The sequence below is a fragment of the Cynoglossus semilaevis genome, chromosome 7 (genome assembly GCF_000523025.1).
Source record: "Cynoglossus semilaevis isolate Cse_v1.0 chromosome 7, Cse_v1.0, whole genome shotgun sequence".
Classification (NCBI taxonomy): Eukaryota; Metazoa; Chordata; class Actinopteri; order Pleuronectiformes; family Cynoglossidae; genus Cynoglossus; species Cynoglossus semilaevis.
The window spans coordinates 10,099,098-10,121,209 of record NC_024313.1 but is presented as its reverse complement, the minus strand read 5'-3'; the positions used below and the strand labels follow the sequence as shown (position 1 = coordinate 10,121,209).

Genomic DNA, 22,112 nt, shown 5'->3' with positions numbered 1-22,112 from the left:
AGTATAAACGAGGTTCTGTGGAAGCCCATCAATACTTTAACTTTAATACCAGCTCCTCATTAAACACCAGAAAGACTTTGAAGTACCATTACCATCTTAACCTGTCTTCAATATTAATTAGAGGCTGCGTTAAATCAGTGTGGATCCGTCCACATAAAAGTGTCTGCTTTTATTGTGTTGTGTTAATAACACTCCACCAGAGTCAAGTCTCTTTTGATGGGACTTAACGAGGCGCCGTCCATCAACTGTTGGACTCTTTGTCTCGCTGTGTCTTCTGCCTCACTCGATCTCTCTCTCTCTCTCTCTCTCTCGGTTTCTCAGGTTGACTGGAGTCTAAACGTAAAATAACATGTTATTTTCCTCCGTGGTGATAACGAGAGGAGTGAACTGTAGTTGTTGTTGATGATGATCGAACTTTAATCACGATGACAAAACAATAACTCTCTGACCCTCAGCATCAACATTCTATTAAAAATAATGAGAAATATTTTTAGCATTAATTATTATTTTAAGGTGAATTTTAAGGCTGAAAACACCGGGATCATGATTATCTCAATGTCTCAATACGAATTGATTTAAATTGGTACTAAATAATCTATTAGTTCATGATGTGTGAAAGATGTAAAAAAATGAACTGCAGTATGTTCCCTCAGTTTGTTGGAACAGCTCGAGTCCTAAAAGTCCTGGCATCAAACACACAGTCGCCTCCACCAGGCATCAAACGGCAGCAGTAATGGCTGGAATCAGAAACCTGGTAATTGGACCGGTTCAAGTGCAGCCGCTCGGTTTGTGCTCAGAATAAAGGCTACATGGAAGAAAACAAGTGAAGTCTGGGGTCCGCGCTAATGTACAGCGGCGGCAGCAAATTAAGGCGAGAGCAGATGCATGTCCATAATCAAACACACAATGAGTCCAAGTGTCAAGCGTCGGTTCGTCTGATTCCACAGTGAAAAACAAATGAAGTGAAGGAAGCGGCTGCACCGACGCCTCCTCATTAACCAGGCAGCAGGGGCTTTTCATTCCTCTGTCAACCCTCAGACCTGCTGCTGAGAGGCAACCTTTTATGCATGAGCCACCACAAAAGATTTGAATAATAGGGACAAAATCATTCAAAAATGTCCAGACTTTTGGTACAATGTGGGCAACGGTTTGAAATCCAAGAGGATCTGAGGTAAATTGATTTTCTTTACCTCTTTGATCGGGTCCTGGATTTTAGTTTTTTGCTTCCCTTTATCGTGAAGTTCTGCAGCTGTGGCTGTGTTTACATCCTCGTCAAAGTATCCTTTGGTAGAATATCTTTTTAAGAATTGGGTTACAGTGGCGAGGCATGCAGTTTGAGGAGCAGATGGATTAAATATCAGGGTAATCCCATCTTCTTGGTCGTTAAGGAGAGGTCGACAGATGAGGCCAGGTGGGAGCTGTCATGGATCATGATGTTTGCAGATTACATCATTTGCATTGACCGTAGGGAGCAGCAGGGGGGGCTCTACGGAAGACAGGATGATATGACGGTGCCTAGAAGAAGGTCTGGTCAATGTCTTACTAGCTGGTAGTGAGATCTGCTATGACTTAAACCATTTTCTAAATCTTATTTGGCTTGAATTTCCTCCCTTGAATTTCACTGCTCTAATTTGCCGTCCGGCGTCAGTCTCTGCTGGACTGTAGATGAACCTGCGTCTGCCTCAGAGACTCGCTGTGTCTAAATCGGTGTAATCTTTTCAATCTCTTCTCCAGTCCCTGTGGAACAGAAGGAACAGTGTGATAATGGTCTGCACTCGTCAACACACACACTTTCACATTTATCTCCCTACTTCGATCTTCCCTCGACTCTTTATTGGTTTGAATTTCTTATTTACTCACGTCCAGTGTTATGTTGTCCCAGTCTCATCATTATAAAGGCACAGGAACTTGTACCAGGAACTAGGTACCAGAACGTAAACCAGGTGTGTCCTGACTCAAGAACCCAAACTAGGCAGAGAGAGTGTGTGTCTAACAGGTGTGTGCATACTACAGAGAGAGAAAATTAGCTACAAATCTGACACAAAAGAAGATGTGGGGTATCGTGAGACAGACGCATTTGAATGCAAATTAATGCAAAAATAATTACATTCATGTACAGTGTCAAGGTCCAATGAAAGTTGATGATGCCATATTTAATTATGTGAGTCTTAGTTAGCTCAAGGCTGCTGCAGATACAGTAAATGTGCTGTGTTTAATATAGAACAGAAACACCAGAGGGATGATGACAATTTTTCACTAGAAAGGAGAAAATAAACAAAATGTCTCAAACATTTTTGTCTATAATTTAGCTGCATGAAAATTTGAAATGAATGTAACATGACAGAAGACATGAGAGCAAAGTGTCAGACGTGGTTGGAATAAAGAAAGGAAAATGACATGTTTATAATGGTGAATCCTCATGCAGCAATGATGCAGCTCAGTGGAGCGGAAAAGGAAAATCAACTTCAGGGGGTCTTCAAGGTTTTTCAAGACCCTCAAACAGATGGAAAGATGAAGCAAGGACCTTTTCTATGTATATTCCCTGTATAAAACTGTTACTGTGTATGTAAGTAGAGATCTGGTGCTGTGAATAAAAATACTTTGTTATTTTGTATTTCATACAAAGTATGTTCATATAACACACTGGTAATTATAGTGATGTTTTTTGTTTTATTTTAAACATTTTGTATTTTTAACAACAAAAGACAGTGAGTACAATGTCAACAGATATCTATCACTGCCACGTAAACTGCCGTAATCTTCGGATTTTAAAGTTTTCCACTGTACGTGAACGCACCTCACCTGATAGCTGCAATTTTGACGTGACGTCATAATTTGTGTACACCTTGCGTTTGGTGCCTGTCATGAAGATGGCTAAACCCTCGAGCTAGCATTTAGCTAACTTGTGGAAAAACGGACGAATGTTTGACAAGAAATAGACCGGAGCAACAGTTTATTATGAAGTTTACTGCTGAAAACAGGTTTGTTAATCATTTTCATAAGCTAAACAAATGTGTTAAAGTGAGTAAAAGCCAGAGAATACATTGTAAAAGTCGACGATTCTTTACATATTTTGTAGCATTGTCTGTGGGTTTACAAAGAGAGTGACAGAGTGCAGTAGCATGTTTCCAACGCTCATTCACCATATGACATTTAGAGGGGCGCTGTTTCACACCATAAAATTCTCGAAGAAGAAGAGAAGGGGGAGACGACATTGTTGTCTTTTTAATTATTATTATTATTATTATTATTATTATTATTATTATTATTATTATTATTATTATTATTATTATTATTATTATTATTATTATTATTATTATTATTATTATTATTATTGAATTACGGTTATATTCTTAGGATTGGAAAAGTTTGGAACCTCTGTCTATAGAGTATCATATGGTATTATATATGGTAATATATTGATAAATGGTATTGTGAAGACTGTCAATTGTCTCAACATCTAACACATAACCTACTTTTAGGGCAATTGTATTATTAACATTATTATTATTATCTTTATCTTTAAATAAGTCTTTAACTCAGATTTGTTGACTATCTGTTGGATTATATTCCCACCTCCACAGACACACTGAGCGTTTTCATTTGAATACCTGCAGGTGGACTGTGGCCAGAGAGGCAAATTATGCTTGACTCCTCCTGGGGGAAAAAAGAGAGAGTTACTGTTTATTTTACTGTTAAAGAAATCAGCTGAAGAAGAAAGTACTGTTTAAAATACTTTTTTACTGTGATAGTGTTTAAAACTATTGTCCACAAAAATCACAGACGGCAGGAATAAAACGTTGGCATTTGAGAATAATAGGAAGAACAAAGACATTAAGTTCATATTTATAGCATTGATGTTAAATATCAGTATTTCTAACATTTCTTTATTTGCTAGCCTGAAACCTCCCCACCCCAACACATGTTCACCTTTTGCAGCTTGCCAATTTGACCTCTGACACCTGAAGGAGACGTTGGGTCGATTTCATCTTCTTGATTCGTCACAGTCTGTCCCAGTGCATCAGTCAGACGTCTTATGATCCAGTCTGGATTCTGAGCTAGTCTGTGGGAATAAAAGCATTATTTTTTTTTTTTCTTTCCCCCAGATAAAACGTTCTGTCAAGCCTCATTTTCCTCCTCCTCTGCTCCTTCTCTTCCTCCTCCTCATCACTCTGTCACATCCATTTTCACTCTGTCTGTTTCTACACAGCTCACAACATCATCACTTTGTTTCTTCTCTTCACAGCTGAGCAGACGGACATGGACACGAGTGGGATTACGAAGGTGGACTTTCCTGTGGCTTCGGTGAGTGTGTGTGTGTGTGGGGGGGGTGTATCTGGCATAGCTATACTTGTGGGGACAATGTGAAAATGCTGTCGTTATGGGGACATTTTTCAGGTCCAAACTGAGAAGATAATTTAAGGTTCTCTTTTCCATGAGGCGGTCTTGTGTCTGAATTCTTTACTAGTCCTTTCTGTTGTATTTTGATCTTTGCCTCAGCTCGTCCTTCCGTCACTCTGTTGAAAACCGTTCTGATCATGAGCGCTGTTTTTGATTCAGCTCAGCTGATCCTCCCTCCAATACAAACCTGGTTACATCACAATCAATGTTAACTCCTGCTGGGGTCACAGGAAGTGACATCAGCCTGAAACAGGCCTGTGGTGACTGGCTCGACTCTGACCAATAGGACTCCTGTGTGAAAACGATTGTGAGATTTATTGATGACAGAGGGTTTGATGGATTTTCACGATGATGGAATGGGTTTTTACCAAAACATTTAAATGCATCACGGCAAGTCTGGTCCGTTATTCATGTGGAATCACTCATCTTTGTTGCACTGGATCCAGCAGTCAATTACAGCTGACAATGTGTGTCGGACATGGATTCAATTAGTGAAAAGAACCATTCATGATGTTCTACTGTAATTTAAAATAACACTGAAGTTAAACTGATGTATCAGTAAGGTGATTTATATGTTCATTATTATAAATTAATGTCCTGTAATAGGATTTAATTTATTAGCCAGGTGCTTCGCACACGTCATTATTTCTCCGCATGAAATCGGAAATTGATTTTATAGTATAGTATTTTATTTCGTTTTTTATTTTATTATATTTTTATCAAATGCCAGACTATTTTTCACATTAATTCAGTTTTATTTAAGTACTGATCTTTACGAATTTCCTTTTTTATTGCTAAATTAGCATTCGAATAAATAATAAATGGAGAAGGTGATTTGTTGATTTTTCAGCACCAAATATTGTTAGACAAAGATCTAAGATGGCTAAAATTGAAGCTGAGCTGAAAATGATTCAATAAATCGAAATATAGAAAAGGAAAATGTTGCACAATTAATTCATTTACCCCACAGGGGTATTTGACAGATACACAAAACAAGTAAATTTACTGTTTTTATGAACTCCTATTTGGTGATACAATCTGCAAAAAAAAAAAAGATGTGTTCACATTGTGAATGATGCAACGGGGCTGTTTGTGTGAGATGGAGGGTAAATTATGAAGGGAGGTGACAGAGTGTGATGAATGCAGGATGCTGATGCGGGTCCCAGGTGTACAGCTGTATGGCAGGTAAGGACAAAGGCAGATAGGATGATGTGTGATGATGGGAAACAGATGATGGAGCGGCAGTGGGAGAGAGATGACAGGGAGGAAGAGGAGGCCTAATCACTGCACGGCAGCGTTGCCCAGAGTGACGCTTCTTTTATTCAAAATGCATGTGTTATCAGCTGAGGCCACAGCAGCAGCAGCAGCAGCAGCAGAGAAAGGCATCACATCACAACAAATGGAGAGTCTGTGTGTTTCTGACAGGATGTGCTCACACAGAGCAAGGAGGGGAGTCAGAAAATTCTGCATTTAATACAGACCCCACGTCCAGAATACTTGATACACCAAATAAAAGTGCATTTACTTCAACAATTGGTAGATACTCCACCAATCAGTAATTGGTACTCAGGCTCATGTCAGGGGTACTTGGCTAAATCTGATCCCCATCCTGCAGTAATCGGTACTCAGGCTCATGTCAGGGCTACTTGGCTAAATCTGATCCCCATCCTGATTATGTGAACCACTAACTACAGTTGTGTTGTAGTCTGTCAGAGTAGTCTAATATTATTAGTAGTAGTAATACTTCACTGTGCAGTAAATTGTTTTGACTGATACATGGACTAATGATCTTGTAGTGGTGTTGACCAGGGTCAAAGATTTGTTGTTGTTGCTGTTGATGCTCAGCTTCAGTGGAGAGTTGCAGCAGAGACTCAACACAGACTCAATAAATGAGGCAAAAAAAAAAACTCACTTCCACAGAAGCCAGGCTTCATTGGGAGACTGAGCAGTTGGTGGTCTTGGAAGCCAGGGTCCTGCATGATGATTGGAGGAAATGTATGAAACACTGAACCATTTTCGATTGTTGGCTGTTTTCTTCTTCTAGCCATTTCCTGTTTCTTCTGCCTTATGCCAAGAGTTATCCAAAAAGTAAAAATGCTGCAGTTGAAAATCCCCCTTAAACAATGTTCAGGAAAACAGAATATCACCCCCTACAGTACTTTTCAAGTACTTAGGATCATTTTTCATGCTGGAAAGTGTCAAATCAGCTGTGATTTCCTCTAAATGTAACAATTTTCATTGTTGATTTTGATTTTCTGAGAATCCTCCAGCTCTGTTATCATTCTGTATGAAGACTAAATTGCTGGTGCAAAAGAAAATCATTGTTCAAAACTGAAATGAAACACCGAGGCTGTTTTCCTCGTTCCGCTGTAATTCGACTTTCATTGCAAAGTATCCGAAAAGCCTCTGAGTTAAAGACGTAATTCTCCTTCCCTCTCTCAGCAGCCCCTGCTGCACTGCTGCCTCCTCGCTGAGCGAGCTTTTATTCCGACTGCCGGCGTTTTAGCGCTGAGACAGGATCACCTCTTATCCATGAAAACGTCCTTCAGCTTCCATTTTCTGGATGAGCAGCTGCACCGGTGTTACATCAGTGGATAACAGCACCTCTCTGACTCTGACTCCTCTCTCTGATTCTTCCTGTTTGTTTATTTCTCGCTTTACCACGACCTTTTAGTATCAGGTATGTTCAAAATCTGGCTCTAGGACCAATAATAGACCAGTTTGATGGAAGTTTATTGTAGTCTATTAATTAGCAATATGTTACTGTGAATGGTATAGTGGTATAACATTGGCTGAGTGACGTGTCATGATGGTCTGTAGGTCTTTGAGGTATAATGACGAACCAACAGTTTTTGAGGTATTCTGTTTCATTAAGCTAATGAATACAGCAGTGACATGCTCTTATTTTGAAACATCTTGTTTAAATGTGGATGAATACAGCAGCGAAACATTATTTTGAAACATCTTGTTTAAATGTGTGTGTGCAAGTGGGAGAGAGTCCTTCGTCTGACAACAGCAGATGAGGAGTTAGATTTAAACAGTAAACTGCTGAGACAGAGACAGTCCTGTGTCTTTAACAGTTCCTGTCGTCTTCTGTGTCAAAGTGAGTCCCTGCATCACGTCCTCAAACCTTCAGCACCTGCAATCTGACGATGAGACAGGCTGGGAATCTGAAGGAAGCTGCTGCGCTGCCCGTGAGACTTGAGCAGAAATGACTGTAGAAATAATAAAAGGAGACTCCTGTCTGCTGTGTCTCATTAGGGACAGATAGATTTCCTTCATTTCCTGCTGTGATGGAGCCTTTGTGGCGAGCAGAGCCGGGCTCAGTGTGAATGATGTAAATATTGGCAGGCCTCAGAGTGATGACTCTGTGAAGCCGTGCAGCCATGCTTGTACACGGGATGAATTATTGAAAGCAGGGAAGCAAACATGACGTGTGCAGCAATCAAATGCACAGACACTTAAAGTCCAATATGGGTAGAAAACAGACCGCCGCGATAACACGCGCTTGGTGATTCTAGTCAGGCAGCAGCAGAGACAACAGACTAAATAAGCCACAGTCAGTGGTTGGTTTGTTTTTTTTTGGCCTCGTGAAATATATTTACTTTTGTCAAACGTGATCCGCTTACATCCAGCGGTATCTCCAACCCATGTTAGACCTTGAGGTGAATGATATTTGAAAAGCTAATACTGTAACCAGTAAGTATATAGCCAACGGGTATGAGAAGTTAGGTTAGTGATATGCACCAATATTGTCAACATTCCAAAGAAGTTTTAAACTGACTTAAACTTTAAACACTTTTATATTAGACCAGTGGAACAGACACAAAAATTATACACCGTTTCTGCGAAACTAGCATAATTTTACTACACAACCGCTGAGAATACACAAGGGAAAACAATATATATAATATATAATATAATAATATGATAAAAATGACCTTAAAAGTGAATAAATTGTTTTATGTAAAGAGAGGTTGAAAAATACCCCAAAAACATAGATATTTAAAAAAATAAATGATTAGCCTAAAAATAGCTGAGATTGGCTAACTGATATGGCTAACTGATATGGCCTTAAATAAATGTGTCTTTAGCTGTGCGCTAGCTACAGGCTAAAATCTAAAACTGGCCAGGGAGTCTTTAGCAAAAGATTCGCTGAAGATAGTCAAAACTTTTGCACATGAAGATAAAAGTTAGCCAAAATGCTACATTGAGCTTGGAGGAAAAATAGTTTGAAATTAAATATAGATATATACGGAATAGAATGTGTTAAAACAATGCCTGTGGGAGGGCTCTCCTCCTCGTTCTGATGCTGCTGCTGACGATGTGCAATTTTCAACATGTGCCAGGAGTTTAATTGTCTGTGCAGCGGCTCATTGACAGCATAATTCTAGCTGTGTGCTTTTTTTTTTTCTTAAATAAAATCCTGCCGTTGAATAGAGAGATTCCCTGAGTGTGAGGCAAACACCGGCGCAGGAAGGTATAATTTCTGCCTCCTCTCATCTTCTCTCCACGTCATTTTAGAAAATGTTGGGTTTAATTGTGCATACAGAGAGAAATCTCTCCTGAGTGTCTGAGTGAATGAATGTGAGCAGGCACCGTTCAAACACAGACTTTTTATGAGACCATTCTAAGATGTTACAATACTTTGGTGTTGCTTTTTCTTTTTCTAACTAACTGTTGTTAGTTTTGGTGACAAAATTCTTGCGTCACATTTTGTTCTGAGAGGATTTTCTGTCACATCAACGTCTTTGAAATCCTTTCAAATTCCATCCTAAAAAAAAAAAGAACCCTGAAGATTCACAGTGTTACGGACAATAATCCTTCTGTTGTTCAGAGAGAAGGAAAGCCCCGAGTATCTGCATTATTTCCCATCATCCCTCTCTCTCTTACCCCTTCTTCCTCTCTCTCACAAGTGCCCTTTGAGAGCGGCTCAAGGATCTTTATTCATCATCATAATCCCTCCGCTGATGTTTCCTGAATACATTGCCATTAGAAGCTGCTCATATATGCAGATGACATTAAATCGGGCCCCGGGCTGCAGCCCAGGTTAGAAATGGTCCAAGACAGGTGTGCCGACATTTGGTGAAAACAAAAATCTCTTTATTTGAAATGAGATCTGCAAAACATTGTCACATCTGAACCGAAGACTGTGGTTGGTGGAAAAGAAGGAAGTTGATCTTCTTCTTGCCCTGTAGCGTTGGTTCCCAAAGCGAGGGGCGAGGCCCCCCAGGGATGCAAACAGGCAACTTATTCTTATTTGATTTACCATGTTTATTTGGGGTAAAGTCTGTGCTGACAATGTGCTAACTACAAAGTGAGGGCGCTGTAGAGAATCTTTGGTCACCACTGCCCTGTTGACTGTTAAATTATAACCACTGCTAATGAGGATTAACTGTGATAACTTACACCTTTCCTGTTACCAATCAGAATTTAATGGATTTTGACTGACAGCCGTAAATATGCAGTGACACCGATATAAAACCTATAACCAGGTTCAGGCTGATACCAGTCCATACCAGTGAGAACTGGTGAAATGACCGACGTCTGTTCAGCTGCAGGTTCCTCTGCAGGGACGACACGTTTGTGATTAATTCATTTTGAAGTCTGAGTAACACAGGACTCATGTGGTATGTTAAGAAGAGTGAACACTGACCTGAGACCAGTCCACCTGGGTTAGAACCACATCGAGTCTGTGATCGACCCCCACATCTGGTGGACCATATCTAAAATGTAACCCATAATTTAAACATCATCCAGGTGGATTATGAATGTGTCCTGACTTGACACTGTATCTGCCGACATATATGGCCGTGTACGTGTATGTGGACGAAACACAGGCAGCTGTCAGACATAAAACTGCTGCAAAATGAATTGAAAAGCTTGTTAAAAATTCTATTCTATCATAGATTTTATTAAATATAAAGTTTTGTTATTTCCTGGGAGCTCATAAAAAGCAGATGGAAGAAAGGGAGAAATTTGAGCTGGTAAAGTACAGAGCTGATTTTCACACAGTCCACTCCATCGATCCAGCCTGCTGTGAAGCAAACCGATCAATTTTGGGCCATAAACAGAAACATCATGGGATTATTTATTCCACTTTTAGTTACAGAGCTGGAGTGAAGGGAGAGGATCAGTGCTGACTTTATGAGAGCAGCTCTCCTGCCAGGAATCTATCACTGACACCGCAACTTTATCACCACGCACTGAAAATGAAATTTAAATCAGGTGTGTAGCCAGAAAATGAATCACGATTGGTTTAAAATGTGAGTTGCTAAGAGTCGGAAGAGACGGAAAAATGCATAACGATAAGGTCACCAGAAAATGGGTCCAAGTTAGCTAGGTGTTAGCTTAAAGGTGAGCTGTTGTGCATAACTTATGTACATGTAACATACACGCTAGGAAGAAAATTGGGGGTGAGACCAAGGGCAGTGAAGGACTGCCCCCTACTGGGTGTATTGCAAAACAAATATTCCAACGTACAGCAGTGTCTGCGAGCGCGTGGACGGTGACGACGGAGCGTAGCGTCGTATCAAAGCTCAGCGTCGACGCCAACATTGAGACCTATAAACAAAAACACCTCAGCGGCTCTGAGCGCTGACTGGCTGTTTCTGCTCCTCCCTTGAACATTTTAATGTTTCCCTAAAAACCCCAGGGCAGTTAGTATCCAGACTGGGGCAGGAGAGTGGGACAGGTGGACGATTACACTGTGTAAACCAATTAATTAAACGCTGCTGATTCAACAGAGCTGCTTCCACACCAGCTCGAAGTGGAAATGGTTTTATTCCTGACAGTGAAAGTGATTGTTCGTCGCCGTGGTGACAGAGAAAAAAAAAAACCCCAAAAAACAGCGTCCTCATTTTATTTTGACCCAATAAGACTTTACAGCACTTTGTGGAAAGTAAGGGAAATGTTAAGGGATCAGACATTAAAGTGTGTGCGGAGTTGGTTGTAAAGACGCTTTATTGATGAGTCCACCTGAGGACACTAAACCCTGGGTCTTAAAACCCCAGTCCAGGGGGGAAAGTCAAGTCAAGCCCCCCACCCCCGCTCTGGTTCCTAGTATTTTAAATTGTAAAAAAATAGAAGATTAAAAATAAATTAAATGAAGAAATGCAAATCAAAATATAATAAGGATACACATTTAATTAATTTAAATTAAATTAAACCACAGAGGAAGAGGACCAAGCAGAGACATGATAATTTTATCAGTAACTAAAAGAAAAACTTAAAACTTAGACATTTTTTTGTTATATCTATTATATTATTACATATTTTATATATATAAATGTATATATATATAGAGAGAGAGATTTTTTGCGTGAATTTTTTTGACATTTTGTGCATAGATTGGAATTCATAATTTAATAATGTTCAATCATCCACATATATTGTTCTCTAGCGCCTCGGTGGGAGAAAAAAAAGTACTGCACATGAAATATCACAATATTACAGCCATTTCTCCATAGGTGTGAATGTGAGTGTGAATGACTGTTTGTCTCCATGTGGAGCTCTGTGATTGAGCAGAGAACTTTCCCCACTTCCTCCTAGTCGATTTCTGGGAATGTCGAAGTCGAACCAGCGACTTTTTTGTTGTTGTAAGGCAGCAGCACACTCCGTGGCCCCTGACGTTTCTCCTCTCCTGGGCTATGGTTTGATCTATGGTTGAATATTAAGATGTAAAACATCTTTATTAGCGTCAGTTTCAGACACCGACCCTCTGCAGATCAACACAGAACCTCCAGCCACGCGGTCTTCTCTGCATCAAAAGAAGACAATTGGATAAATTATTCATGTAGTGCAACACAAACCAGCAACAACTAATTCTTCAAATCTGATGGGATTCTCCTCCACGGGCTTCATCTACAAAGGCTGAAAATAAGATGTTTCCCCACACGGCCTGATTGTGTCGGCATCACAGCAACCTTGAAAAAAAGAGGAAAAAATAACATTTGTGGAAACATCAAGGTTTGAGGAGCATTTGATGCATTTCTAATGAAGCGTGGTCCAGGTCCCTGGGCCACGGCGGCTGATCTGACAGGGTCGACGCTGGAGATTTGACCATGAGGAAGAAAGACAGGAAGGAGAAACCAAATCCTGGAGCCGGATCGGTCAATCAAAGGACGACATGGAGTTGAGGATCAGCGTGTGTCAAGGACTTGATGGTGTCAAGACAAATCAATTTCTCCGTGACGGGATGAGGAGGGACTGGAATCAAAGCTTGATCAGCAGGACAGATGCTGAGGAAAAGAAACGGAAAAAACGGAGGAATCTGACGGTGAACCATTTCAGTACCTGGAGCTGGGAGTCGGCCTCACACTGAGGTTTGGTTCTGATCCAGGGATCAAAGACCTGAATGGTCTGGACATCAACGTTTGAGTTCCGATTTTGACGTCTTGTACAAGCGTTTGTGTGAATATCGTCTTCAGGAAACCTGTCCTTGGAAGTTAGATACTAACATTGAATTTGAATTTAAATCTCAGGCTTAATTCAGTCTAACCTGCTGCAGATCAGTCATACTGAGATGTGACTCAAATCAAGGCTCAGGGTCTGAGACGTGAAGCATAGGATTTAAATATGAGGACACAAGTTTGACTCTGAGGGGACTAAATTTGGCTTATAGTTGTCTCTTTTTATTTGGACTAAATTTGAAGTTAAGTGATTAAGTTGTGGCTTATAGTTGTCTATTTTTTATTGGGTTTGAGTCTAATGTATGGTTTTAAAGTCGAGGCTGAAAGTTCAGAAAATACTAAAAGATCAAATACATATATTGATATATATTTGTCAGTTCAAGGGTGAACACTTTGATATTTTCATTTGAGAAAATATCAAAGAGTGTGTGTGTGTTTTTATTTATTTACAGCAAAGAATGAATGAAGCCATTCTTTAGCTCTGTGTTTCAGATATTTATGTGCAGGCAGTGATGAAAAAGCCATAAAAGCTGACAGCAGGTGAGATGTGATGCAGACTGTGATCAGCCCTCAGGCAACGCAGGGGTTTTTTTTCAAGCTTAGACGAAAGATTCCAGACGCAGACAAAGTGTGAGAAGAGGAAAAATCAGAGGCGCAGTGTGAGATCATTCTTATAAATGTGACAGATGCTGCGGCGTGTGTGTGTGTGTGTGTGTGTGTACTGTGACACCGTACACTGCATTACTGCCTGTAACTCAGGCACAGTTCGTGGGCTTTGGTGAGTTTATTGGTCAACACGAGGAACACTTCAATTTCTCACAGCTCCAACTATTCTGCCGGCACCGGAACTGTGTGGCGTTCAAGGTAAAATGGGATTTCTCTCCAGCCTTACAACAAGCCGAGAGAAAAAAAAAAAACCCGTCCCAGACACAGCAAGGACATCTGTCAAGGTAAAGGATGACGGTCCAAGATAAGAATTTCAATAAAGAATCTCCCCTCCTCCCCCCGAAAAAAAACAAAAAACGGTAATTACTTTGTGGTTGTAGACAGTGTGGTGTTTACACCCCCCGCTGGTGGTGCTGAGGTTACACATCAACTGCTATTCATTAGTGTCCGTCTGGGAACTTTGCATGACATCACACACACACACACACACACACACTTTATCTGTTGTTGTTTGAACTGCGGTGCTGTATTTGTATTCGCAGGGAGAGAGATAATTGGTCGATCGTGGGTAAAGGGTCAGAACTTCAAGTCAGGACCAAAGAAGTTGGAGAAGCTTCAGAGAGAGAGAGTTTTCTTCTTGTCAGTCTGGTTTTAGTGCAAACGCAGCAGCAGAACGTTTGAGTCTGTGCTTGAGTCTCATCTTCAGTCTTTACATGCAAACATTTGACATTAGCATTAGCGTTAGCTGGGACAGAAACTCAAGCAGGCTCCATTAACTGCTTTTTAGAGCAAAGACCATTTCATTTTTGTATTTAGTAAACCGTGGGGCTGCTGGACTTGTACAGGTTCTGTCTTGGATTCCATTGTTTTGTAAAGTTATATAGGGACGTTGGATCATGAAAGCCAACAAAGGTTACCTCTGTTCCTGTGATAATTCTCAATAACTGCCTCCTCGTTTCTCAGCAGACACGACGACTGTGTATGCTGATGACACACAACAAATGAGACGTCATAAAAACTGAAATATATGATGTGATAAAACCCAAACACCAAACACCCTGCAGTGTAAAATTAACCAGATGACCCATAAACACATGCGTGCGTTGGTTCGCGTCCCACTCTCTCATCATCAGCCGGTGCAGACGTTTGTGCAGCGCCGGTCAGAAAGGGCTGATGGGAAAGTAGAAATAATAATAAAACGAAACAGAACCGTGTTATGTCTCATGGAGGGAAACTTGATGCAGTCGGAAACAGTTTATGGCCTCAGTTGTGGGCAGGGAATCCAATGCTGTCTTTTGTTATTGCCTGTGCGTCGTCATGATTGTACGGTCTACACATATTGCCTCATACTTTATACAGGATGCTGCAGATTTACATAAACACACCAGAGAAGGTGGAGCAGTTGGGTTGATTTATTCAGGCAGTCAGGAGCAAAATCATCTTCTTTTTTTTTATTACTTTCTCTGTTTGAATCATCATGTTTTTGTCTGTCTGCACCAGCCCCTCTGGAGAAGAGAAGCCACAACTTCAAGTTCCCTCAAATATCATTCCTGACAACAGTGACAGAACAGAGAGGGGGTTCAAGCTGAGCTGAAATGCCACAGGTTCCTGCGTTAAAGGACTGGCTTTGATACAGAACATGTCTTTAGCTGCTGGGACTACAATTCCCAGAAGCCTCTTTGATCCTGACCTTCAGCCTCTCTCAGAAAGTGTTCTCTGCAGGCATTTCGGTGATGCGGTGTGACGGTACTGTGTACATCCTGGAGCTGCTAAAAAAAAAAAGCATTTGAGATTCAAGAGTTTATTTCTAACATTAGACTCACAACAAAGACAGACGACGATCTTTTTCTAATTGCTATTTTTTCCCGAGGTTTTTCACGGCATCACTCCCTCCATTAGATGGCGCCCTTTTTGCCCCATTCCCCCAAAGCCACAGAAGGTTTGGGGGCCAATCACGCGTCAGCTAGTTTGTTATTCAACATAAACATGACTTGCACTATTGTACAATTTTGCGAGATCTGGCAGCGATGCCTTCGAGGTCTGGAGAGAAAAAAACGTAGCCCTGTTGTCAGTGCTACGACCTGTCTGTCTGTATAGTCGATCAATGCAGCATTTTGAGGGTGACCACCTGACCAGTGCCGCTGCCGTCTTTACCTCATTAACTTCACAATGTCTGGAGAAAAAAAACGTAGCCCCGTTGTCACTGCTACGACCTGTCTGTCTGTGTAGTTGATCAATGACCACCTGACCAGTGCTGCTGCCGTCTTTACCTCATTAACTTCACCGTGTCTGTGCCGAGCACTGAACTCATGATGAAACAGTTCCTTCTTCTCCAGGATCTGTTTCATCCCAGTAAGTCCAGCCTGGGGCGCGTTCCTTTTTTCTTGTCAAGAGCATTGAAGGCTGAGCCGCTCTAACTTAAATGCAGGAGAATTTGAACAGTGAACAGACACGGACTTTTTTTCTGTATTTACCAGAAACCCACCTTTTTTTCATCTGTCCTGGTACTGATCTGGATCATAAACACGTAACCGTGAACACAGCAGTGCTGGGAGACACAGTGACACCATCGGTTTTTAATCAGGCTCCAGCCACCGACTCCTTTCTCACTCCTCGTCAACATCCCCCGTCATTACGTCCCAGTGATCTCCACTTAGTCCACTTCTCTTTCTCTCCCTCCCTCACCCCACCTCCCTCCACCATGCCAAAGTGCCTCTCGTTCTCTCCAGACCCACCAGGCCAAAGTGCCTCTCGTTCTCTCCAGACTGGTAATTCTTATTAATCATCGCTGCAGGCCTGTTCCAGGGCCAGACAGCCCTCGGTGGAGAGAGAGAGAATCAAGTCAGAACCCAACGCGATCCAGAGAGACTTTAGAGCCCGGCCTCCTGGTCCTCAGACAGAAGTGTCTGATGTGACTACGACTACAGACCGGTTCAGACTGGTTCAAGTGTCTCAGTAGCGTTGACCAGTTTTATCATCACATCACTGTCCAGTGTTGACCTGTGTGACCTTTGAAAAGTGCAGTTCAGACCCTGGACCAGATGTTGAAGCAGGTTGTGACCTGGTGTCAAAGGTCAGTATCTAGAACTCTAGAATGTTCTTATATTCAATTGATGCCCTGTGAGTGTAGTGTGACATCATTGTACTGTGAGACTTTGGCTAACGAATAGGCTAATTAGCTTCTCAAGAGTGTTAGCAAAAACAGTATTTGACATTGTCCATACTAGTATCCCCTGCAGGAGTGAATATATGTGGAAGAGGTCGGTGTTATAAAAGGACTAAGAGCCTCTGGTGGTTTGTTTGTTTCTTTTTTCATTTGATTTACGGTTCTAACAGGTTGTGGTGAAGAATATTTGAATGTCCAGCTAGGCTAAAGTGGCCCCGCTACCTCAAAGCTACTGAGAGGCAAAACACGTACCTGAGTAAATATTATGTCCATGTCATCTGAGCAGCAGCAGATAATGGTTCTGTCCTGGTTCTAACAAACAATAGAGAGTCTGAGTGTCTGGAAACAGACAGTGTCTGATCAGCAGCAGCTGGACCTTCACTGCATCAGCTCTTAGGCAGCGGAACAGAGGCTCTGCACTTTAGATGTAATTATGATTTGAAGAATAGCAGAAAGAAAGTGTCACATAATCACAGCTATGCCAGAGGAGGTGTGTGTGTGTGTGTTTTCTTTAAATGTGTGCCGTCCAGGGATAAGAAAACGCGGACTGTGTTTATTGTGTTTTCTATCACACAAACTCTACACCTCTATTTCTGACTTTTGGACCAGAAACAAAGTTTTGTAAACGTTTATATTTGTTTCAACAAAGTCCGTTGAAAAAACGTTGAATTTTATCTCCCGTGTAAACTGTTGCCGAGGGTTCGCTGACGCCGTGTCACTGAAGTGGATTCAAACAAAGGATTTTCATCAGTGAATTTGAAAAAAAAAAAAAAGATTTCTGTGAATTGACTGACTGACTGACAGAGGAAGCAGTGACTGAACGACTGCTGCGTGCTTTAATGTGAAGCTGATGATTTTCTCTGTGTACGTTGGTTTGGTGACTTTTGTTTCACGTGTTTTCACAGATCCTTAGCTGGGTTTATAACTGAGCGCGTGCAGCTCCATTTAGCATGACTTTAATTAAATATTCTTTTGGATCTGTATTTTAACTTCAAGGTTGGATATCTTGACACGAACAAATAAAATCCACAGTTATAGATATATATAAATATATATATAATTCTGTGCTGTTACTGGTTATATTTATTTTTTTTAATGAAAAAATACCTGAAGTGTCAGCAGCTGTGCCACGTTCCGCTGTGCTCTCGGCTGATGCTGCACTTGAAGTTTTACGCCCTCGGGAAGGAAGGAAGGAAGGAGAAGGGGAGAGGGTTTTTTTTTTTTTTTTTTTTTTTTAGATTTTTTGAATGAGCTTGATATCCTGTGAATGAGAAATAAATGCGTCTCCTCAGTACCTGTCAGAGATGTGGCAGCAGCTGTGATACGCTTCACACCCAGCGTTTCCTAAGCATCTTCGCTTGAATGCCAGGGTAATGAAAAGGCTTTTGGAAAAGTGACAACAGAAAAAAAAACTGACAGATTACATTTTCATTTGACACTCAGCTGATCCTTTATTCTGAAGGAATTCAGAGCCACACAGTGGAGGTGTCTACAGAACGAGTCCAAACTTCAGGATAAGATTTGAATACTTTTTTAAAAAAAAAAAAATCACAGCGTTTATAAAGGGTTATTTCTGTGCATGACTTCAGTGTTACCATATAAAAGAAAAGTTTTTAATCCTAGTGACTAAAAGATGTCCTTCAGCCCTAATAGAAAAAAGTTAACTGCAAATGACAACCTGTTAAAAGCTGTGTCATATTTTAGCTAGTCTTTAGTTTTGTATTTTTATTCACATTTTGAAATATATAATTGTTTCCAAGGTCCATTTCTATGTATTTTTTTTACTAGTAGACTGAGTTGGTGCTGTTGTTTTTTTACTAGTAGACTGAGTTGGTGCAAGAGAAATAAAAACCCTAACAGATTACATTTGACACTGAGCTAACACTTTATCTTTATTTTTTAGAATTCAGTCTGAAGATGGAGAATGAACCCACACTTTGGGGGTAAGACTTTAAATTTTAAAATCACAGTTTTTAAAAGATAAAGTAGCAGTTGAAAGACACTCGACTACCCCGTGACTTTAAAACGCTAATCACACCGTAATTTATTCTTCTAACGCTCTGACATTTCACATCCAAAATTCTTAACAGTTCGATTTGATTTGTAATGGTTCAAATTTAATTTTATATTAATGTAAAATTCATACGATTGTGTTGTGTGTAAAGTCATGTTTATTTCATTTAGAGTGAATGTGTTTTTGTCTGAAAAAAAAGTGATGTTCTGTAGTCGTTGACAGATCGATGTGTTATCAACAAACAAATCTGAAGTCACGATCAGGGTGATCACACTGACCTTTGACCCCAGGGTCTTCACTGAATTAATATTCATGGTGTATATATTCCAATGAAATACCACAAATGTCGCAGCTCTTTATTTGCATCCTTCCTGGATAATTTTGGTTCATCATGATGAAAAATCACTGAGGCTTCCCTGAGGTCTCTGAGCACGAGATCTCTGTGTGTGTGTGTGTGTGTGTGTGTGTGTGTGTGTGTGTGGTCCTCACTTAAACTGTTATAAATTCCGTGTTGGCTCATTTGTATGCAAAGCATGCGTCATTACATTAAATTGGTTGTATATTATCTCTCAGCCACATCTGCATCTGCGCATGTGTGTGTGTGTGTGTGTGTGTGTACAAGGCTGTTGGAATTCTGTAATTATAATAATATTAATATAGTTACGCCTGGACAAACGTCGCCATCATCAGGATTCACTCAAATTTGATTAAAAAAAATGCATTTTTTGGATTAGGTTTTATAATGATGTAGTGTTGATAAATAATGTAACATTGACCCAAACAGTTTCTTCTTAACCCTTCAGACAGTCAGCTATTTCTGAATTCAGTTTTAAGATTCAGCAGACGTGTCAACCCAGCTGAAATATTCAAGTTGTCCCGACTTTAGAGCCTGTTCTGAACTCTACAACGGTCAGAGCCGCTGAGCACAGTCACGTCAGGGCGTGGGATTTGGTACATGGGGGTAAAGGGAAGAATGCTTAAAAAATGAGTGTATAAACTTTAGAAAGTCTATGTGAATTAATTAAAACAAGTTCATGTGAGAAACACGGCAGATGGTCGCTGTTTAAAACATCAAATAATAAAAAGCAGAGAATGAACTTTCTAAAAACAGAGGCTGTAAATGCAGTCGGTTAAATAATTCAGAAATAGCCTCTAAAAGCTTAAATACACCCACGAACAGACCAAAGTGTAGGAGAGAGAGAACGTCTGTCCCGGGGGGCAGCAAACACACACTCCTTATCGCTGAGTGTGTGTAAAAACCCAGATGATAAAAACAGAGCAGACCTACATTTGTAGAAGTAGGGCTGACAGAACTGGATCACCGGCTCTGGGACAGTGATGGACGCTCTGTCTGAGTGACGGGTGACGCTTCACACCGCGACACTGTGAAGGACAGCAGGAGGAGCTGGAGGTGGAGGTTGGAGGAGATGAAGATGCTGAGAGTTGATGTGGTTACTCTGAGGAGAGAGAGAGAGATGGTTACTCTGAGGAGAGAGAAAGAGAGAGTGAAGATTTGGGACAAAATATTTTGTTTCCAGGGAGGAGGAAGTGGGACGATCCCAGAGAGGGTTCAGAGATGTTGGCTTGGCCCAGTGGTTTGGGGATCTGAGGATTACCAGAGGATTCTACGGAGGGAGCAGCAGATATTCCTGGGGTCCAGGAATCGTTTCCTGGAGAACACCTGAGAGCTCCTCAGGCATAAGTTAGTGGATATTTCATGACTGTGGCAGAGAATCGTGACGTCTGTTCCACTTCAGTGACGTGAAAGTTGGATCAAATGTGACATGACAGGACTGAGGAGTAAAAATGAAAATAGTCTGGGTGGAGCTGGTCACACTCTCACCTTCAGCAGGTGTGGACCACATATGGGTCACGTCTGCCAGCAGTATCTGTAAAGTCAGTCCAAGATACCAGACGTGGATAGAAGGATGTGTGGACCCCACAGACGTTTCATAGAAATAAACAAAAGACGACTGACTCCTTGTCAGGAGAGTTTTGTTTATTCCTTCATTTATGAACAGGTGTTTCACTCCAACACAACCTTGGGGGTAATGGTCAACTTCACAAAGTCAGAGGAGATAAATTTGAAAGAAATGATGGAGAAACGTCTGCCGTCCTCAGATCTGGAGATGCGCTCCTGTGGATCCACGCGGCCGAGGAGCAGCAGCAGAAACGAGCCGCCTTTGTTTTCATCTGTCACCTCGGCTCCGTACATTCACTTTGTCAGAACGGACCACTTATCCCGGACGTCAGGTGTAATCAACGCCTCGCCGCCGACATGACAGCTATCACTCGCACCAGTGCCGCTAACTGGACGCCGCGTGACCAAGCAAGCGTGCGCTGCTTTGCTCTTCAGCGGCGTCACTGCTGTCAGTGGATGATGGATGATCCAGGTCCTGGAGGCGGAGAAGATGAGCCGTCAACACTGAGTACTGTATGACCTCATGTACAGTCGTCACAGAGTCAGGACACTGGCAACACATCACACGTGTTTAGCTAAAAACCCAGCAAATCCTGCTAACTGCTCAGCACTTTTAGACACTCCAAGACAAACAGAAGTTCCTTGTGTGTAGCATGTTGCTAGGCTAATGCAGAGAAGCATTTTTAGGTTTGATTTATTTTTGCTTTTGGAAAAAACGTCCGAGCTTTTGTTGAAAATTACCTGTAACTGTGGAGTTACAGATTTTTGTACCTGGGGAATCACAGCTATGTAAATTGGCGATATCTGGCAATACGATACGTATCACGATACGATATATTGCGATACAAAAGGCACAGCAATGTTGTTTTCAACAATTTTGTCAAAATATTATCGCTGCACAAAATGTGATTTTCTCTCCTCAAAAGTGATATCAGAATGTTAAACTGTGGTCAAAGCTAACGCTAACTCTAACACTAATGCTAACGCTAACTCTAACGCTAACTCTAACTCTAACTCTAACACTAACTCTGTTTCCTCAGTCACATGTTTGACCTCTTCTCCATGACGACATCAGGTCGACCAGAAAAGCGTCTTTTCAATGTACAAATCTCCAGCTTCGCGGCGTGACGGGGATTTTACAAACGAACGGTTGCATCCGTTTCTTAAATCCGGTCCATGGCGGAGACTCACGCCGTCATAACCAGACGTGCGTGTCTGCTAATCGCCTAATAATTGGACGGGAAGGCAGCACGTAGGCGGATGATGAATCACCACCGGTCGAACCGTGAGCACAGCAGGCAGGTGGCAGATGCTGCAGATGCTGACGAGTCGAGTGAGTGAGTGTGTGTGTGTGTGTGTTGACTCTGTGGGGATGTGCATAGATACACACACACACACACTCAGAGATGCAGAGACACGCTCATGCTAATGACACACACTTGCATGGATGAAGAATAGGCCGACATGCTTCAACATGACAGCCACAGGGATCTCATGCAGGACTTACTGGAGTGAAACATGATGTAAGATTGA

At 41.3% G+C, this 22,112-nt stretch overlaps 1 long non-coding RNA gene across 2 annotated transcripts in view; it reads left to right on the top strand.

The window, feature by feature from the left end:
- The first annotated feature begins 394 nt into the window (after nucleotides 1-394).
- LOC107988784 (uncharacterized) overlaps nucleotides 395-22,112 on the top strand; it is a 26,872-nt gene continuing 5,154 nt past the window's right edge. The window contains exons 1-2 of one of the 2 annotated variants that reach the window (XR_003050151.1): nucleotides 395-2,981; nucleotides 4,247-4,305. This is a non-coding gene — a long non-coding RNA (uncharacterized LOC107988784). The remainder of the gene's footprint in view (nucleotides 2,982-4,246; nucleotides 4,306-22,112) is intronic. The other variant, XR_003050150.1, reaches the window with a different exon arrangement.